This window comes from Taeniopygia guttata, chromosome Z, assembly GCF_048771995.1.
Source record: "Taeniopygia guttata chromosome Z, bTaeGut7.mat, whole genome shotgun sequence".
NCBI classification, from domain to species: domain Eukaryota; kingdom Metazoa; phylum Chordata; class Aves; order Passeriformes; family Estrildidae; genus Taeniopygia; species Taeniopygia guttata.
In genome coordinates, this window is record NC_133063.1 from 59,588,988 (window position 1) to 59,606,067 (window position 17,080).

The window sequence follows — 17,080 nt, forward strand, 5'->3', positions numbered from 1 at the left end:
AAGATCAAGCACCCATAAAACCTCAGGGAGCAGATTCAGCTCTTGGTGAACTTGTTAAAGCTTTGACTTCTAGTACATAAAAAAAGAAGAATGTTTGGCCTGTTTCAAAGAGAGGAAGTGACTGGCTGGCAGTCCAAAACCCAGCAGAACCACTGTGTCTGACCTGTCTTGTGTGAATCCATAGTACTCCCCAGAAGATCCCTCTGCCAAGATGATTTTATCAGCATGAATATGCAATGATGAGTGCCCGCTTTTCTGCTTTACCATGTGTAATTGAGATGGGGACAGTAATAGCTTGAATTTTAGGGAAGTTTTTAAATACCTCAATATCTGTATTTTTACAGTTGCATGTTGCACTTTGTGACTTTGGTCTGCTTCATCTTCTGTAAATGCCTGGTCCTGTTCAACACAGCTACAAAGCTGCTGACACATCCTGACAGTGCTCAGGATCTCGATGCAGATGAAGTCGCTGGCAGGTGAGTCCTAAAAAGGTCACAGTGGTTGTGCAAGGGATGTGCCTGCAGGGTCAGGGAGTGCTGGTGCCATGCTGACTGGGTGGCTTTTAAATCCTAATGTCTGAGAAATTTGCTATCAGTGGACACCCTTTCTAGGTTTTGTCCCAAGGTATTTCTTCTCAAATCAATGTCAGAGGCTGCTAATTCGTCTTCACTCATCTAAGACTCAACAAAATGAATTATCCTCTAAGACTCAATGAGTTTAATTTATTGTTTGCAGTCTGAGAACCAGATGGGATCTGAAAAACTACTTTTTTTTTTTTTTTTTTACAAGGGCAGAAATAGGTTCTGCCTTTTTGTTTTACTTAGCCTTACATTATTTAATCTTATTTATTTTATTTATAACCTTACAACCTGTGTATAGTGTTACTCTGTATTGAGTAAAGGAAGAACCTTGCTGGCTTTCCATTTTTATTTCCATTTTCCTTTTAGCAGACAGACAGGGCTCAGTAGGAAGCTGTTACCAGTGTAATTACTGCTGTAGATGAAAGAGTGTCCCCAAAAAGGGATTAAAGAGAAAATTTCTGTCATGGCAACCACTAGTACAGGAAATCTGGACAGCTGAGATGCTGGAGTATTTTGAAACCAGATTAGGAAAGAGGTGTAGCTTTTGACACTGCTGCTCATGTGTGGGTGCTAATTAGGGAGAGGAAGGGCTAGCTGGAGGGTGATGGACACATGGAGTCTTCGCAGAGAAGTTTTTCAGTTTCATCTGGTGGATGAGGACATCTATTGTTGCAAGCTTGGGTTTGGTTCAGCAAGTAAAAGTTCAGCTAAACCAATCCAGAAAGATTTCTCAGAATCTTTCTGGACATCCAGAAACTCTCTCCTCAGCTTTACTTTCCCCTATCCTAAATAAAGAAATAGAAAATCCAAAAGACAACATAATGCAAACCTAATCTTCCCTGACAAGCCATGTGTATCTTGCTGCCTGAAAAACTGTCTATTATAGTTTGCATGAAGTCTGTACCTTAATGCAGTTACTCAGATCTTTGTCTAGAACTTGTCAAAATTTGATGGTATTCTCCCAGTTTGCTCTCTGCATCAAGACTATTAAATTGAAATTTTTCTTATCACAGAAAACCTGATTTTGTAGAAAAGAATGGATACAGAGACATAAATAGGTGCCATAACCTGAATTTTTAACCAGTAGCTGAAGTATTCTCTATAGAAATTATTCCCTTTCCCTTTATCCTTTAAGGTAGCACAAAATGCACACTGCCCACATATTTGAACAAGACAGGCATCCAAATCTCTCTCCAAGGCCAGGTCAAAAGTGAATCTCAAAAATCTAAATCCAAAGCTGGATTTGCACAGCTCTAAATTTAATTCACTACAACAGCAAATGCTCTCAAAGTCTCAGACATCTTGAATGCACTGCTGTAGATTTGAACTCCAGGGCACCAGACTATTTTCCCACAGAGTTCTTCAGCAGCAGCAACAGTAAATCTTGACTCTGATGAAGTTGTACATCTTTGTAATTTTTTTAACCATAAAATTACTCTTTTTGAGGGAGAGACTTTGCAATGCTGGTGATTGGAGTAAAGGGGTTCACGTTTAGCTGCTCATGTAATAATTATACAAGTGTTATAAAAGTGATGGGGAGAGTTCAGGAAAAACTATCACAGTCAGGGACCTGTAGCAGTTGCACATTTCTGATCACCCTATTGCTTTGCCTGTGTACAAAGGAAATGGGACCCCTGCTAGAAAGATTGCAGTTGCAGGCAGAACTGTGGCTCAGAGAGAAGGTCCTAGCATGTATTTTTGGCATGAGAAAATTATCATGTATGAAAAATCTGGACTGCTCAACAAGCAGTCCAGAGCTCATACACTGGGGAATATTGCTACAGATGTCAGTTGCAAAGGAATTACAGTCTCTTGGGATGGCTGAGAGATTACCTTATTTTTTCCCATCAAATGCTGTATTCATTAGGGATGGTCAAAATCAGATCTTCTTAGACGTGCCAAGTTTGGTACTCCATCTGGACAAGAAGTCAAAATAAAATCTTATTGATGGAATTAGAAGTGATGAAACAGCAGTATATTTTGTTCAAACTCTTGAGCTAAATAAAATTATTCAGAATATCTGGCATAAAACATCTCTCATTATAAATTTCATTATAAATTTCTTTTATTCTGTGACCTCAAGTGAGTGAGCCTTGGTTCATGCACATAATTATGCATGGTTCTTCTTGAAGGCTGAGAACTGTTTTAGCACAAGCCTGGCCATAGAAGAAAGGCAGTGCAGGGTACACTTTGGACCTTGCCATAACTTCACTCCTCTGCCATCCCCAAATAGGGGGAAAGCCATCCTAAACTACCCTTCCTCACATCAGCTCTTGCAGCTGCAGACAGAAGAGATTCAGCTTTGATTTTGGCTTTTGCTGGCATTTCTGCAATGATGGTTGCTCAGAAAATTGTATTTATATATTATCATATATCATAATATATGAATAGAATAGAATAGAATAGAATAGAATAGAATAGAATAGAATAGAATAGAATAGAATAGAATAGAATAGAATAGAATAGAATAGAATAGAATAGAATAGAATAGAATAGAATAGAATAGAATAGAATAATTGGTGCTTAGGAAAATCTACCTGATTTCTGATAAATATTAAAGTTACCAGGACATCACTGCTTAGGTGGAAGTAGTTGCATTTTGCATTTATGCTTTACAAAGCATAAAATTATTGTGTTGATCCAGTCTCAAGCAAAAATATCCTACTTTCTCTTATTTACTCCCAGACAGGGAGCATGCAGGGAAAATCGCATCAGAAGCCTACCCCTTTTGTTCTCTAGGTGGGTAGAACAGGTGGCTTTCCCCAAAATAGACTCTGAGTGCAGGAAAAACATATTTATTGTAAAAATCAGATAATAATCAGCTTTCTTCATGATCTTTGAACTACCAAACATGGCATGCTGCTGATGTCTGTACAAAACTGGAGGAGATAGGAATTGGGTAAGAATAAACCTAGGAAAAATGGTAAAACTAATTTCTGGGAGGCCTATATCTGACCATGACTGCCTTTCTCATAGATGTTGAACCAGCCTTCCCCTGGGATGTTCATATAACCAATCATTAGAAAATCTGGCATGTTCCTTTTGTGGTGCTACAAGATAATGCTCTGTATGAGTCATGGGAGAGTGGATAATAAACACAGTGGGTCTTCCTAGTATTAATGGTCAACAGCTTACTGATACTACACCTGATAGTTAAGAGCGCTACCGTTTTATCATGCAAGAAGCTTATTTGAACTCCTGTTCCTGTAAGTGTGTTTTCCTGATAATTTTCAATTACATGTTCTTGATAGCTGCCTAATTTCATTATTATTCTTCAGTGAAGTGTTTTAATTTTCTTTTCTTCTTATCTTGAAGGGACCAAGGAAATTTGCAACTGTCTTTTGATTTTTTGGAAATATTACTCTCCACAGAAAAAATAGTCAGTTGTAATTATGACTTAGTTGTAACATGCTGAGTTTTTGTTCTTTTGTTCTCTTCAGACTTCACCCTTGTGTGTTGATTGTGCTTCTCACAGACTTTAAGAAAATCAAATTTCTTTAAATATTTGTGTTAGAGGAAGTATTTGAATCCAAACTATAAGAGGGGAGAAACAGAGAAATTAAAAAATGCAATAAATGCCTCCAAGGGGCAAGTGAACAGCCTTGAGATACTTGAAGAACTGTGGTTTTCTGTGTTTAGATGAGAAACTGCATGTCCAGTAGTTTGTAAACAGTGCAGATTTTTCATCTGCTGTCCAAAGGGCGAATAGATAAATGATGACAGGCTTTGAAATTTGGGATAATGAAAAGTAACAGATCTACAAGGGCTTTGAAATTTGGGATAATGAAAAGTAACAGATCTACAAGGGCTTCTAAAAGGAGAAATTGATGACTTTCAGATGAATTTTTGGTCACACTCTATTGTTTAAAGTAGCAATATCATGAGGTTCATGCACACACACTCCTTCATCTAACACAGAATTTGGTAAAAATCCTTGTTTTGAGGCCCCAAAACTGACCTCACCTCTGGCTGCTGAGCAAAGACATCTGTTGTGCTTTGTGGCAATGCTTTCAAGCATCCTCATTCTGCAGAAAAGCTTATTGGCCTGCGTGCAGGCAGGGTGAGATGTTGCCCCACTACATACACAGTGAGCATGCATTACTGCTGTTCTGGGCTGTGGAACAAACTAAAGCCATGGGAAAGAGCACTGCTGCAAAAGAAATTAAAAAAAAAACTACACACTTTGGAAGCTGACTCTTCAACTCCTATGATATTTCACCCTGCTGGGTGTCACTGAGGAGGGGCTGAGATGTCTGTGACATCCTGGGACACCATCTAGTTGCTGCAGAGGAGCCCCAGACTTGGTTCCCAATGGCCATGGGGAGGAAGAAGGGGCACTGAAGTGAAAGACTGGTAGGAGGCTGGGGGTGAAAGGTGTGTGAGCTCTGGGACAAAAGGACATGTGACACAAAGGCATGTGATCTGTTGCACGGTCAAAAGAGAAATTTCCACTTTCCTAGCTTCCTGGACCCTTGTTCTCCTCGTTCCCTCATATTTATTTTCAGTAAGCTGAGCTCACACTGAGCTCCTGGAGGACTGGGCTTGAGGTGGAGGAGGTTCTGGACAGCTCTCAAGCCTTCTTGTATGGACACACACACCGGCCTTCTGCCCCATGAGAGCACGGAACATCATTGGCAGACTATCTTCCACTGTGCCACTTCTGATTTTGGTCAGCATGCCTGTATCTCACATCTCCCCAGATGCCTTCCGAGGTGCCATCTGGCCTGCCTGATATTTTTAACCAAAGCCAAATCATTTCTATCATAAGAATTTGTAGGATCACGCTAAAGAATTTTCCATCTTTAAATTTTAGTGCTCTTCACTTCAGGCAGAACACTGATGACCAAAATGAGCATGAGAATGCTGACCCTCATCTCCCCAAGTTTCCAGAAGGTCCTACATCTTATCTGGAAGAGTCAGTACCCCCAGGTATGGTGGGAAAGGCTGCAGCCAGCTCTGAACAGGAGGAAAAACAGGTGCTTGTGACTACCAATGTTCAGAATAACCCACAGGCTGCATTGCAAATCAGTTCCTGCTTCAGGCTGCAGCACCTCAGATTTATGCCAAATCATTCCAGAACTATCCATTGTTTCATTGATTTGGGGTTATTTCCAGGGCCATTAAAAAGAAAAACAAGATACAAATTATCATAAGTAGATGCTCAATTACCAAAGGGTAATTTTAATCTAAGAATCTGTATTGTTATTTTAAAACCTATATACCCAAATGCAATTTAACTTATTCTTTACTGGAAGAATTCACAATATCTTCTGTTCTACTTGAGGGACTTTCTTGCCACATTTCATACAGAAAACAAAAGTGACAGAGTTATTATGCTGCTTTTAATAGAAATAATCTCAAAATTCATGAGCTACTGTCTTCATAAATATGTATTATGAACTTGCCTATTTTAATGTGATTAGATGTGATTTAGATGTTAAATAGCAGTGTTCTGGAATACCATATTTGGCTAAGGAAAATTTCAACTTTATGATAACAGCAAGTTTTAAAAGTTTTATTTATAATTTCTATTTTTTTTAATAAGGCAGCTATAATATGAAGCGATGCCTTTCAAGCATTTCTAGCACTTTTTCTATCTGCTTCTGTTTCTCTAAGTACACAGAAATTAGCCTTTGGGGGTAAAATTTCAGATTCTAAAGTACTGACCCAATCTGTTTTGGAAAGTGGGCATAATTTAGTTAAAGGTTATTCTTCTTTCCACCATATTTTGGGTTTTTACTATTATAGATACAAAAGACAGTTCAAATGACAGTTTGCTTCTGGAGAAGTAAGCTACTAGGCACTAAATAGTTGTAGCTGCTGGTACAGAAAATAAAGTTCCTTATCAAGGTCTGAAAAGTTAATAGGGAACATGTCAATCACAAACTTGAGAAAGAGTTGTATGTTGTATTCAAAAAGGATAATCTTTACTTTGGAGTTAAATTTTATAATAACTGAATGAATCTAAGTTTTTTCAAAGCATTCCTGGCTAATCATGCCTTTGTAGCTGTTCATGGAACAATGTCACACATATATTATTTATTCCTGTGTGAAAACCTGGGTGAAGGAGCTGCATGGATCAACTTTTCAGGGTCTTTTCAAACAGTATGAGAGACAGGAAAAATAATAAATAAATACAGACATTTCGAGGCAAATGGCTGAGAGCTGATTATAGAAGTAAGGAAAATGTAGGCCCTGAAGTGCAATAATGTTGCAAGTACTTGCTGGAGGGAAAGTACACTCCGAACAGAATATGATGGAAAAACAGCTCCAAGGGGGGAAAAAAAGAAGTATGTATGGTTTGAGTTTAAAACCATAACTCATTTACATTAAGAGATCAATCAGTGGGAAAATCCATTCTGCAGTGTTAGCCCATCAGTAACAAGCTAATTGAACACAGAGCAAGCAACAGCCTGGGTGGCCTCTTCTCTCTTTTATCTGCACAGCAAAGCCCAGAGCAGCTCCAAGATCCCCTCTCTGCAAGCCTGGTGCTTCCAGACAGGGTGACCATTCGACTGAGACCAAGGAATGTCATCTGCAGGAGTGTAACATCTTTGAAATGTATTTCCTTGCTTCTGAATGGGGCTGAGAGCTGTGGTCAGCAGTCACCCGGTGTAGGCTTCTGTGCGGGTCTGGTGCCCTGGCCACGGGGCAGGAGCTGGGTGGCCATGCTGGAGCTGGAGATGAAGCTGGAGCTTTGTCCAACACACTGTGCTGAGATCTCCAGAAATAAACACACTTATGTAACATGCAGAATCGTCCCATCTTTCCCCTGTGTTCTTTTGGCAGAAAACTCACAGGAAATATCCTGTTAGTGGAGATAAAAGGATTGATTTACTCTGTTCCTGGTAATACATAATTGCTTAATCACAAGCACATAATTAAACTCCATTGGGAAGGTTACAGTGACAATGATTGCCCAGCAAAGACCAGTTCCCCCAGAGACGCTATGTTTACATCAGCTGTATTTTTTTATAATTGGTAAAAGGGGAAATGCACTAAAAAACCTGAATGTTTGGCAAGAGCTGTGGAGGCTTGGGGCAAAGGAGGATGGACACAGCCAGAGGGGCACCAACAGATGAAGGGGAGAGAAGGTTTTAAATTATTTCCTTCACTAACTGAACTATTTGTGGAAGCTGTCTCTTTGCAAAAGCAGTTCTTGTGTACTGAGGAGGTCACCAAGCTCAGCAAGTTCTAAAGAGGCCTCTAATCTGCTGAGCACCCTCCCAGACAGTGCCAACACTGGGGCCCACCTGACCCCACCATCCACCCTCCAAAGGTTGCTCATGTGGATGGCATGAGGCCCAGGGGAGCCAGGGTACCACCAGTGGCCAGAACAGCTGTGGCATACCCATATTTGAAACAGCAGATTCAGTGGGGAGTCACAGCTCCCCAGCACAGAGACACCACTACCCAGCTTATCACTGAAAGTAGCAAACAGAAAGCTGCTCTTCCCTGTCACAGGAGGCACTTTTGCAAACTGGTGCATGAGTCATAAGTCCTTTTAATGAAACTTGTTCTTCAGTCATCTGGAAGTCAGAGCTAAAGATACTTTTTAATTTCTTTGTTATGCAAATTCTGTATTAGGCACTCACTGTATTAGGCACCCACCATGAAGGAGCAGTAGTTTGCTGAGACTGACAGACTTATGTGCATGTCCACAACTCCAAGGCTTCCCCAATAACTGTGTGAATGATGAGGTCCTTTTTGTGCACAGAAGAACGCTGCATTCATTTTTATCACTGGTGATGAAGAAAGTATGAGAACTTAAAAACAAAATAAAAATCTTCAGTGCACAAGAAATGCTGTGTTCCTATCAGAGAGAAGAGACCCAGTTCCAGTTTGTGGGAGACAGCCTGTAAGTGCAAGTAAAGAGCATCAATTTGCAACCTGCAGAGCAAAAGAAGAAAACTCTCTACTTCAGAAAATGGTACTTCCTTTGAGCTGGCAAGAAATATTTCAATAACAGGTTGTGGAGAATGTAACTTCAAAGTTTGGAAGTTGACGGAGTTTTGGAAGCAGTTGCTGAAATTTGCATCCAAAAGTGATTTAACTTCCCCAGTAAGTGATGTGTACACATGGCACACACTACTAAATCACATATGCACTCAATGTATGAACTCCCACTTTCTTGACTTCCCATTCCAGCTTTAACATTTTTTCCAGTATAAAAAGACATTAATCAAGCTTGCAATAGGATGTGTGTATAAATGCCAAAGAAAAAATTAAAATCAACTGCTATTTGAAAATTTCTGAGCCTGGAGTACTTTGTTTGGATACTTAATGCCATGTGAATCCTGTACACCATTGTAGGCAACCAGTTAATGGAAGAACTCTTTAGGCCAAAGCTATTCCAAGTTTGGCTTTCTTTGGTAGCATGACCTTTTATAGTGACCAAAATAGTTATACAATCATCTGGATATGTGGGGCAAACTGTTTTTCTGTGAACTGGTTCCTTAGAGTATGGTAATTCATTAAAAAAGCATCTTCTTTGCTCCTGCCAAAGAGGAAATATTCTGTCCAGAAAAGAGAAATGGGGGGGACATTACTGAGAATGCATTATCTAACATCTTCTTTCCCTCAACTTACTCTCCTGAGAAAGTATGATTTCCTGAGATCATATGGAAGAAGAATGGCAACAGCCTGCAGTATGTGAAAGGTTTCTGCAACAAAATAGAATTCTTTCAGCCTAAAAGTACAATCAAAGCATCTTACTGAAAGTTTTTAGGAGAAATCTTTCTTTTGAGAACTTGTCAGCATAATTATGGTAGGAACAAATTTACCAAAACAAATCTTCACTTTATGAATGCTGGTAGGTGTCATCTCTAAAAATGTTTAGATACAATACAGGAAGAGAATGAGACAGAAAATTTTTACATCTTGCTTAATACTCTAAAATTATCACCATCACTGCTAAATAAGAAGGGACACTTGGAAAAGCTGTCATTTTTCACTTGATAATATTTAAATCTACTTGTACAGGTTCATCTGTACCTGTACAAGTAGATTTAACTTGTACAGGTACAACTTGTAGATTTAACTTGTACAGGTAATGAAAGATGCAGCAGCTTGAGCCTCATCTCATTTGGTGGAAATTCTGTTACTTTTCCCTCCCCTCCCTTTCATTTTTTCATTTTGAGTACTATCATACCTTCCCCAAACACATGAGAAGGTGCATGTCTTATCCCACGAAATAGGTAGAGGCCAGGAAGATAGCAGCCATTCTGAAAGCAGAGGTGTATGTCACCTTCCATGTTGCAGGATTAGCTGAGACACCTGTGATGTTTCATTTCCATGAGCACGTCCTCAATCCTTCCATTTGGTAGGAGATATGGAAGATACAGGCTGGCAGCTCCTAATATGCATCAGGTTTGCATCATATCTTGGTTTGCTTCACAAGTCATCCCAGCAGTGAGGTGAGGAAGGCATGTACCTGTGTCCACCAGCCTCTGCCTGCTACAGGGCAGCAGAGTGGATCTGTGTCCAGTGAGAAGTGTCACAGTAGGAATAGGGAGGAAAAGGAGAAACAGTAGGAGAAAATAGGGAGAAAACAGGAAAAAATGAGACTAGGAGAAAATAAAAAGAAAACATGCTTTTCAAGCACAGCAGAATGCATTTGCCTCTATCTCTATTTCCCTCACACTTCTATTTTCAAACTCTGTTACCACGTATCTGAAAAGCATGTTGGATGCTTTGAGGCCAATACGCAGCATACCACAAGCAAACAGGAATGCTCTTATTCAGAGACATAAATTATATGATGCTGGGCATGGACCCTGAACTCATTTGCAGCATGATGGGCATCTTTCTGATGATATCCCACAGAGTAATCACAAATTATTTTGGGGTAACAAGACCCTCCTGGGACAAAATACGTTAGCAGTGCATTCATTTACAATCACTTGGCACAGCTGAAGTTTTGCTCCTACTGGGTTAGAAACAGGACCTGAAATATCAGAGCCTACTGAAATACCTCATGGTCGACATCAATGATGCAAATGCAATTAATATTTCTGCCTGGTCTGTTATGACTCTGCTTTCCTAATGCAGTAGAGTAGTTAGAAAAGCAATGGCACATAATGGCACATAAACACTTTCCAAGTGGCTGTCCTATTAAGGTTATGCAAGACCCAGGGCAGTCTTCTGTGACGTCAACTCTGGCTCCTGGCCTGACACACAGTTACACAACAGGACAAGGCAAGGGCAGAAAATGGAGATGCTCTGGAGTTATCAATTTTTTTAAATACAGTTTAAGCACATAGCTTCTGTTGCCATCACTGGGAAGACATCAGTCAGGTAAACAGCAGTGAGGAGAGTTATGGTCACACTTGGACATTTTTTTTCCTTTTCTGTATATTATTCTTTATTCTTCTTTTCCTGTATCTATCCTGATTTTCCCTCTCTGAGAGTCTTGGCAAGGGAGCAAAAGAAGCTCAAAAGTACATAGTTTATGACTGAGTAATGCTCTGCTAAAGGCAGAGAATGTCTCTTTTTTTTTTTTTTTTTTCATGGTTTCATTTTCATGGTTTTTTTCTTACTTTGTGCATAAGCTGTTAGCCTTGAAGCCCTACTGATATTTATGATTCCTTCCACACTAGGAAGGAATCATAAATATCAGTATTTATTTTTTTTGATTTGTGCTGGTTGTGCTGGTGGGAGTTTGGTCCAGCACTAGGGGAAATCACAAGCAGGGAAAGGAAATGTCATGTCACGTTGCATAGGAAAGGGATTCAACACAAACTTTTTTCCTCACTTCCTGCTTAAGCCCACTGCATTATACCAATGAAAGCTGAACATAAATGGAAGTGCATCTGCAGTGAAGAAGAGCTCCAGGTTCCACTCTTGGAGGATAGGATCTGCTGGTCTCACTTCCCAGTGCTGTTTGAAGAGATCAGGGATCTCATCTGGGAGAAATGTCATTTCCTTCATTAGCCAGCCTTTTTGAATGCTATTTTGCTCTCTCTCAATTTAAAACCATGCAGATAACCCTGGCAGAGGAGGAAGCTGCTTCTCAGAGCACAGACAAAGCCCTGTGAAAGGATGTCCTAATGCTCCTCGGAGGAACAAGGCTGTGTGAAGGAACTACGGATTCTCTTTACTGGTGAGAGAAGTCTACATGGGATGGGCACGTGGCTGCTGGCCTTGCCTGCTGAGCTCCACACCACAGCCAGCAGAGAGGAGTGGGCTGGCAGCATAAGCACAGGCAGGAGAACCAGGACGTGCAGCACCTGCAACCTGAGCAAGGGGAAAGACAGAGAAGAGGGGTAGCATGTACTGGTATCTGTTATCCAGCTATTGGACACGCTACCCAAAGGAAAGGCCTCTGGCCAGCTGTGGGAAATGGAAGGACAGAGAGCTCCCAAGGCCTTGAGTATACAAGTTCAGAGATAGAGATGGATACAGTGTTTGGCATAAGGCCTTGGAGAAAGCTTGGAGCTTTAGAATAGAATAGTGAAGCAGACAAGAAGTAAGAATAAAGATTTGTAGTTTAAGCAGAAATATGTTTGAAGCAAGTAAATATAGGCCTCATATAAGGGAACAAATATATTAAGCAAGATAGTAGAAGATAGTAGAAAACAATTAAAGTTTAACAATAGATCTTGTAGAGTTGCTAAAATGTAAAAGATACAGCAATAAGTTTCTGTGGAGTTATATGATTGCATAGAAAAAGATGGATTGTGGTAAATCATGTAAAATGTAGCAATAAGCAATTGGTTGTGAAGGTGCTAGCGAGCTTTGTGGAAGTAGCTGATTGGGTAAGAAACTTATAAAAGACATGGTACCTAGAATTATAACGGCTTCTGAAGCAAGGCTTCTAATGTGATATCTTTGGATGTAACATCCTTACAGTCTCACCCTTCCATGAGACTGATTTCTCAATAAACTATCTTTTAAACATCTCATCAGTCAACCCCATCTTTCTGTATCCCGAACACCCAGTCAAAAGTGCTTTCTGGAAAACACCTGACAGCCAAGAGATGTATGAAGCCCAGTGCTTCCCTGTTCCTCCTCAAAACATTCACAGATTGCTACTTAATTTCCATATTTTTCCATTAGTCTACCTAAAGAACTGTTCATTCAGTTGCTCAGTCAGGAGAATGCATTTGCTTGACATACTGGAGTCCTATCTACTTATATGTGTAGTTATCCTTTCTACTTACACCCATTTTAGGCCTTGTCAGAATAAAACTGTGAAACTTTTCAGACAAAACCAGTATTGGTAATGAAGGTTTGAATTGCAAGCACTGATAAAGCTCAGTCTGAAATAAACATTTTGTCTCAAATTATCTGCTACAATTTTATGTATTTTTTTGTCTCTGACACATACCGGCTTGCACTAATTTATTTTAGTGATACCTTGGAAGAAGACACCAGAGAAAAAACACTCAGCCAAGGGTTTCCCTGTTGGTGAAGAAAATCACACCTGAAGCACAAAGTGACCTATTCTATATGAAGTCAGAAAGAGCAAAACCTCGGATTTGAAAAACTCTGGAGTTTTGTGGAATGTTTGATACTGATCTGACACGTGTGACTCAAGCCTTTGTGGCCCATTGTATGTTGGGGTGTTTTTTTGATGAAGAAAATAACCAATAAATCCAGGTCTGAATGGTCATGATCCCTGGAAGTCTATGCATTAAAATACAATCAACCAATTCAGAATACTGGCCTTTTTTCCTTTAGTTCCATGTTTCATCCTCACCATCTCCCTTAACCATCCTTGGTAAGGTTTTTTCTGCAGGATGTGTATTTTATACCCTGACATCTTGGTACAAATATTTTATTGTCAGAATTGGGACACAACTATGCTTGCAATCCAACTACCTATTGTGGATTTCATGTGTCTGAACTTGTGACTGTCTGTGAAAAATTTAAGCTTTTCTGTTCCCTCTCTAGTCCTCCCAATTCATTTGGAACCATCATTCAGGGAAAAGAGACCTTCTCAGTGAAAAGCAGCTGTCTTTCTCTTAGTTTATAAAAAGTCACTGGATTTCTCTGAAGCAGTACAAATTCCTTGCATTTTATAAAACAGCTGTTCCACTTGAATGTTAATGCTGCCTTCAAATTATGTGTATGTGTGTGTGTGAATGTGTGTGTGTGTGTGTGTGTGTGAATGTGTGTGTGTGTGTGTGTGTGTGTGTGTGTGTGTGTGTGTGTGTGTGTGAATGTGTGTGTGTGTGTGTGTGTGTGTGTGTGTGTGTGTGTGTGTGTGTGTGTGTGTGTGTTCTCACACCTTTCAAAGAAGCCCTTCACAAAATGTGTTTGCATCAGAGATGCAACTGCTGGACTTCCATCTCAATGTTGCTATTGTTCTCATCTCATCTCATATCTCATCTCATCTCATCTCAACATCTTATCTCATCTCACATTTGCTGTTATCACTCTCAGATGTGACTTCCCAACCACAAGAAATTGTTTTGCGTTGGTATCAGCCTAATTGATCTGTATTTTCTTTGTCTGAAATAAGTTTTTAGTACCAAAAATAAGGAAGGGATCTTATTGCGAACTCTTCAGTTGTTATGGGGCAAAATTCAGGTAAGACGGTACATTTCCACAGGTCAAGATCCATAGGAGAGTAAACTTTCTTTCAGAATACTTGCTTTAGTCTGCCTTAACCTAAGTCATCCTTGCTGTGCTTGGAAAGAACATGAATCAGGCCATCAAGTGCTAAAATGAGCTGTCATGTCCTCACACCCAACTCTGTCAATCCTGGCACTATTTTGTCTAACCGGTTCTTTAATACCTCTGAATAGCTCTGTAATAGCTTGCTCCTCCCAGAAAGTTAGTCCAGGTTCTGTCTGCCCTCACAGTCCCCTCTTTCTAGCCTGTATCTCTTCCAGGTCATCCAAGATCCTCAGTTTCTGGGAAATTAGATGAGTTCAGCTCACATCAGTGAAGTTTCATCGTTAAACATGCTTTGAAGGTATGACCTAGTACTGTCAAAACTCAGTCCTTTCACTTCCCTCTTAATTTTTCTCTGTTCCTACCTTTTATCTCTTGATAGATTCACAATGTTCCTTCCACTCACTTTAACATCTAAGCAGTGTGAAAGTGCTGATGCTCACTCCTACATACCATCATCAGCATTCAGCTCCCTTCTTCTGTTCATATTTCTGAAACTTTCAAATCTTCATCTTCACACATGCCCACTAACAGCATTCTGCTAGGAATCAAAAAAACATATCAGACGTCAAACATGTAAAGAAGTTTCTGAGATAATTTTCCAGCCCTGTCTTTCTGAGCAAATAAACCTTCATTTTGTGACCCTCATCTGACTTCCTGAGTTCAAATTTTCAGGAATTACCTTTAATACCACTCATATGGCAAAAGCTCTGCCAGTTTCTCTGTCATTATGTGTATCTACCGAAGTCTGTCATGATCTCAGTCACTACTGTCCATTTGACCTCTTGCCAAAAGGGAAGTTTTATGTTTTCTTCAATTTGTCCTTTTTGAATACACAGCTTTTCAGAGGTGTCCTAGTTCTTCTGGAAAGAAAAAGGCTGGTTCTCCATGTGATTTCAGTCCTTTCCTTAAACCCTGCTCTGACTGCAAATGTCTAATTATAAACTATGAGGTACTACGATCTTTTTAAATTAACTTATTTGACAAGTTTGAATACAATTAAACCATAAATCATTGACAAATGCCCAGGTGCAAATCTGTTAACTTTTGCAAGAATGACTTGCCTATCATCCTTGCTTTAATTTTCCCCTGCTCATCTTCTAACTCCTCATGTATTAGGTCTTCAATAAGCAGAATGAGCTACAAATGTAATATCATTCACTATGTGTTTGGACAGACATATATCTCTATTCTATTTCCCACCCCTACTTAGATTGTTTGTTGTATTATAAGCCCAGCATGGCCTAGGAGTTAGCTGAAACCCCTACAGCCCCTGAACCTTGCAGTGATATCTCTGGGATGTGCCTGCCATGTACTTCTAGGTTTAGCGGAGCAGAGTATGGCAGTGGTCTCATAGTCATGGTTCAAATTTTGTGCCACAGCAGTGGCGCACAGGCAGATTTTGCTGGCATCAGCAAGGCACCTCCTTGGAAAAGCCTTTGTATTTTGACCATTGTGTTAGATACAGAAAATATGAAGAATTCTTCCTTAGGTTTGATCTGAGGACAGCTGACAGTCTTGTTCCCCCAGACAAGGGATGCTCTTAGCCATAGACTTTACAGTAGAGACCTTTTATTGCAGCCTAAATTTTCCCATCTTGGAGGCCTGCTATGGAGACTGTTTATTTGGTTGTTGTTAGGCTAATTATTTAATTTGGACTTTGATTAAATAAAAACATATTATCATTTGGCAATTACACAGAACAGTTTATAGATAGCAGTTAGCAAATTATTTAAAGATGAGAAGTCAGAAGCTTGTTTGAAATTCTGGTTATTCATAATCCACATGGTCTCAAGGTCTTTTTATGTTTTGTTTTTGTTCATTTTACTGTTTTTTTTGTTCCTAGAAATAACTTCCCATAGTCTTGCTTCATCTAGTAGGTTCTGTGTCTATTGTTATACACTTCTGTTATGAATCTGCTCTAACCTGTACACCTTCACTTTCTTATTTGTTCCAGAATTTCCTGCGCCTTACTGTGATACAATTAATCACTTCATCAAAAGAATTATACCCTCCAATACTTAGATACCCTCCAATGCTGATACCCTCCAATACTTGGATAAGTATTTAGATAAGTACCTTAACACAGAAAATTTTGAATTTGTGTAGAGGGGACCACAGTGACGGTAATGGTTCAGTGTGAATATTTGTCTTCAGGAACTGCTGGAATGACAAGACATTACAAAATGGACTAATGCACTGGCAATGGCAAATACCATGTAGAAATAGCAGATGTGCTCAGTTGTCTCCATTGAAGACACAATCAAATCTCACATTGCTGCCTATCCATCTGAAAAAACATCTCTGCAATACAGCCACAAGCAGTTAAGCATTAATGAGAGCCAGACTTGTGATTCAACTCTTGCTGAAGACATTCACAAGGCTACTGAAAATCTAATAAAAACATTTCTGCTTTGGGTCATGAGCAGAGACCCCAAAAGCTTCTTTCTGTTTTGTTCTACACCTGCAGAATCACCGGATATATAAATGAGAACAACATGAACTGGCAGCATGGCCTGAATGGAGGCATGGCTTGGGGCAGAGCTCAGCCTGGCTGCCAAGCAGCCTCATGCACCAGCGATCTCTGAGATCTGCTCCTCTCAGGATGATAAAGACAAAAATCTCCTTTCTCACACCTTCCCCACTTTTCTCAGAAGCAGGCCAGATCCACATAATTAAATAGACTGTCTTCCAGGAACATCAGCCTTGAAAACAGAGGAGACTAGAACTGTCACAAATACCTTGCTGTTTGTAGGGCTGCTGAGAAAAACAAAAATATGGAAGTTAAAGGGCATTAAAATGTAATTATTTTTAGAATTACAGATTATCCTGAGTTGGAAGAAACCCACAATAATCACAGATTTCACCTCCTAACCCTC

General features: G+C 39.8%; 1 long non-coding RNA gene across 2 annotated transcripts; it reads left to right on the forward strand.

Annotated features, from left to right (window-relative positions):
* The first annotated feature begins 371 nt into the window (after nt 1-371).
* On the forward strand, nt 372-16,641 carry LOC115491218 (uncharacterized). 2 transcript variants are annotated; one of them, XR_012053128.1, is made up of 4 exons: nt 372-476; nt 11,564-11,682; nt 12,933-14,502; nt 16,159-16,641. It is a non-coding gene; the product is annotated as an uncharacterized lncRNA (long non-coding RNA). The 2 variants fall into 2 exon arrangements; XR_003957187.4 differs by lacking the exon at nt 372-476 and adding an exon at nt 10,723-10,877.
* The last annotated feature ends 439 nt before the right edge of the window (nt 16,642-17,080 follow it).